Consider the following 3,825-nt stretch of genomic DNA (forward strand, 5'->3'; position numbering starts at 1 on the left):
GTAATTGAAACTGTGGCCAATGGTTCTGCCACGGGCAGGAGCAGGTTGCTAGGACGCTGGGGTGAAGAGATTCAGCGCCAGCTCTCTCTTTTGAAATCTCTTCTCTTTTCCTTGATCTTTCTGCAACAGTTATTTTTGCAACAGAGCTTTAAAAACAGGTTTCTTGGGGGGCAAAAGATGGCTTTATCTTATCTCTGTAGAGTGGTTTCAGATTTTAAAATTCCTGAAGACAGACCGGGCTTGGGACCCACTGCTGGATGATCAGAGCCCTTGGCCTTTGGAGATTATTCTTCAGTGAGCTTGGCTTGCCCTGTCATTCTTCCAGTGCATTGTTCCTGGATTTCTCAATTCTGGTAAGTATCTGGGTGTGTTTTCGGGGTGTGGCAGACATGAGTATAACACACCTGAAGTGTGGGAAAGAGAAAGCCAAAAAGGAAAATCAAAAGAGGTTCAGATTCTGTCCCACTAATGATGTTCCACTTGTACTATTCTGGGTTTTGCTGTAAATTTTAACAACGTACTCTCTCCAGCTGCAGAAATAAAGGAAAACTCAGAAGTGTGTGTGTGTGTGTGTGTGTGTGTGTGTGTCTGTGTGTCTGTGTGTTTAAAGATAGTTCTCTGGTGAAGAAATGGAATCCTGTTGATTTAAATGGCTTAAGATTGCCTTAGTGATAGTAAGTCATCAAATAATCATAATAGACAGTTGTATAATGGTTTGCTCAGCTAGTTTTTCCCGTACAAAGATTCAAGGGAACTAACCTGCTAGTATCAACTGGTTTTGAATAAGTTACTTTCAAGAGGGTACTCACTTGGAAACTCTGAACTTAATCATTAAAAGTAAATTGCTGAGTGAGACTTTGAAACCAAGTTTCACGTGCGAATCCTCTGTTTCCCTGTTCTATGCTTTCTCTTCAGCGGCTATTTTTAAATTGAAATGCTTCTGTGAAAATTCATATTTTCAAATTACACCTCACTCAATTCCTGGTCAAGCAACATCTCAGTACCTAACCCTTTTTTAGTAACAACAACAAAGAGAAAAACTGGTTTCAGTGCAGATGTAGAAGGTTAATAAACTGAAGCGTGTATAGGAGGCCGGCATTTGCCATGATTAATTTCATGTTGACAGAATTTACCATTGGAATAATTTCCTCTTCTGAAGATGTCTAGCAGGTCAGAAATTGGGTCTCAAGACTAGAGATATCAGTGTGATAAAATGAATTCCCGGCTGACACCAAACAAACACAAACCGCTTTTGTACATCAGCCTCCCGGCCCTCACTCTGGAGGGATCTTCCCAGTAGGGCTGTTACAACTCAGGAAAAGAACAGATGCAGCCTCCCACCAGGAGCAATCTGGGCTGGGTGCCCTCGTGCAGGACACAGCTGCACAGCCCCACCAGGGGCAGCCCTGGCTGTGGGATCAGGGCATCCCAACGCCACAGTGGAATAGCCCTCACTCCAAAGAGGAGCTCTGGTATGAATGAAAATTACTACCAGAATAGTTTTAAGCAGTCAGCCATGCCTTCTTCCATCCCCTCTGCACACCTCCCTCCCCAGATGTATCAATAACTTCTATAAGGCTCAGAAACACAGAGGCATCAGGGACTTAGTACCAGGTGAACACACTAAAGGGTAAATTCAACATCTGGAAACATCACCAGTTAAGTTGAAACCGAGTCAAATGATTTGTCTTTTTCTATCCACATGTGCCGCAAACACAGGTACCTCAAGGGAAACTATGCCATGTTAAAATAAACAAAAAGAAAAGAGAGAAATGCTGCATTGAAGTTCCTCAGCTCAGAATGCTACTTCTGCACCTCCTGACTGAGCAGATTAACAATAAGCTTCTGGCTCTAACTGGCTAATTCCTAGCCTAATTGTCCTGGTGGGATTCTCTGAGAATCATTGGAAGAGCCGCGACTTTCACACTTGCGTAGATTGGCACTGTCCTTGTCCCACGGCAAAGGTGAGTTGTTACGGGAAAGTCATTTCAAGCAGACAGCCTGCCTTTAGGCTTCCACTGGAGTTGTCTCAATTCAGCCTGTTTGGTACTAAGGGATTTGTGTATAAAACATGCCTAGTTGTTCATGTTCTTTTACTTGACAGGTTTTTGTTCTGAGATTAGAAAACTTTTCAGAATTTATAGCTGTGTAATCTTAGGGCTGCTTTAGGAAATGAACGAAGAATGGGGTGATGTTAAGCCCAAGGCAGCCTGTCTTCTGTAGTTTTTCTTTTCACAGGTCATCCACGAGGAAAGCACTGTTTGTGGCCCTATGTTTTGGTAACAGAGCAGCCCGATCTTTTCCTCAACCTGGGCGGTGAGTCATCACAGCATGAGTTAGGACTGGCAGACCCGGTGTAGACAACTTCTACACGTTAAAACACAAAACTTTCAAATTAGGAGTTTGGGATTAACATACAGACACTACTATATATAAAATAGATAATCAATAAGGACCTACTGTATAGCACAGGGAAGTATACTCAATATTCTGTAATAGCCTATATGGGAAAAGAATCTGAAAAAGAATGGTTATATGTATGTGTATAACTGAATCACTTTGCTGTACACCTGAAACCAATACATTGTTAATCAACTATAGTGTAATATAAAATAAAAATTAAATTAAAAAAAACACAGTGCTTTCTCCTGAAACACCTTTTTCACTGAACAAAGAAGTTTGGAAACGTGGACAAAATGAGAATCCTCAAAGAAGCTTCCAAGGCTTATATTCCACGCCAAGCTTACATGTTCAACACAGGCTTCTCCTTTGCAGGAATTAACTGATACAAATGCTTTTTTTCTTTTGAGTTCTACAAATGCCTTTAAAACTTTCGTAGAAGAAAAGTCACCACATAGAATCATGATTTAATATTCTAAGCACAAGATGAGAGGTTGATTTTCCCTAGAGAAATACATACAAAAAGCTCCAAAAAATACTTGTGTTCCAGATGTTAATGGCTGTTACTAAAAAAGATGCTATAGTCACGTAACTGCGGTAACATCTACGTTTTATCACTTTCTTACTATGTACCAGGCATTTATTTTTACCTTAACAATAATCCATTTAGGCAGTTACTTTATTACCTCAATTTTAGAGTTTGGGATCCAAAGGCTTAGGAGAGGTGAGTGACTCCAAAGTAAATAATGGAGCCGTCATTAAACCAGGTTGGTTTGATTCCAAAGTCCATTCTTTCAACCATACACAAATATGCTAGAGAAATACAGTGGTAAATGCAGTGTAAAGAATTTTGCCTTATTTTTTGTTTTTTATTACAATACAAATTTCAGAGCTATTAAGGTGCTAAAATGAATTCTAAGTCATCAAGAGGAGCTTTTTTTTTTTTTTTTTTGCGGTACGCGGGCCTCTCACCACCGTGGGCCCTGCCGTTGCGGAGCACAGGCTCCGGACGCGCAGGCTCAGCGGCCATGGCTCACGGGCCCAGCCGCTCCGCGGCACGTAGGATCTTCCTGGACCGGGGCATGAACCCGTGTCCCCTGCATCGGCAGGCGGACTCTCAACCACTACGCCACCAGGGAAGCCCAAGAGGAGCTTTTGACAAGAGAACCCTTTGTCATGGCACACTGCCCTAGTTTGGATTCCCGAGACAAGGACTGGGGGTAAGTAGTTTATTTGGGAGGTGATCTCAGGAAGCACCAATGAAGGAATGAGCAGAGTAGAAGAGCTTAGGATAAACGACAATCAAGCATGTGTTTATAGTCACATCACTGACTTGGGGCTCAAGATCGCTGAGGAGCTGTGAAGAATGCACCTCTGGGCTTCCCTGGTGGCGCAGTGGTTGGGAGTCCGCCTGCCGATGCAGGG

At 42.4% G+C, this 3,825-nt stretch overlaps 1 long non-coding RNA gene across 1 annotated transcript; it reads left to right on the plus strand.

Annotated features, from left to right (window-relative positions):
- The first annotated feature begins 239 nt into the window (after window positions 1-239).
- On the plus strand, window positions 240-1,750 carry LOC113608661 (uncharacterized). The gene is made up of 2 exons (XR_003428377.1): window positions 240-353; window positions 1,720-1,750. It is a non-coding gene; the product is annotated as an uncharacterized LOC113608661 (long non-coding RNA).
- The last annotated feature ends 2,075 nt before the right edge of the window (window positions 1,751-3,825 follow it).

Source organism: Aethalodelphis obliquidens, unplaced genomic scaffold (genome assembly GCF_003676395.1).
Source record: "Aethalodelphis obliquidens isolate GAN/ISIS:26980383/991018 unplaced genomic scaffold, ASM367639v1 scaffold3, whole genome shotgun sequence".
In the NCBI taxonomy this organism is placed as follows: Eukaryota; Metazoa; Chordata; class Mammalia; order Artiodactyla; family Delphinidae; genus Aethalodelphis; species Aethalodelphis obliquidens.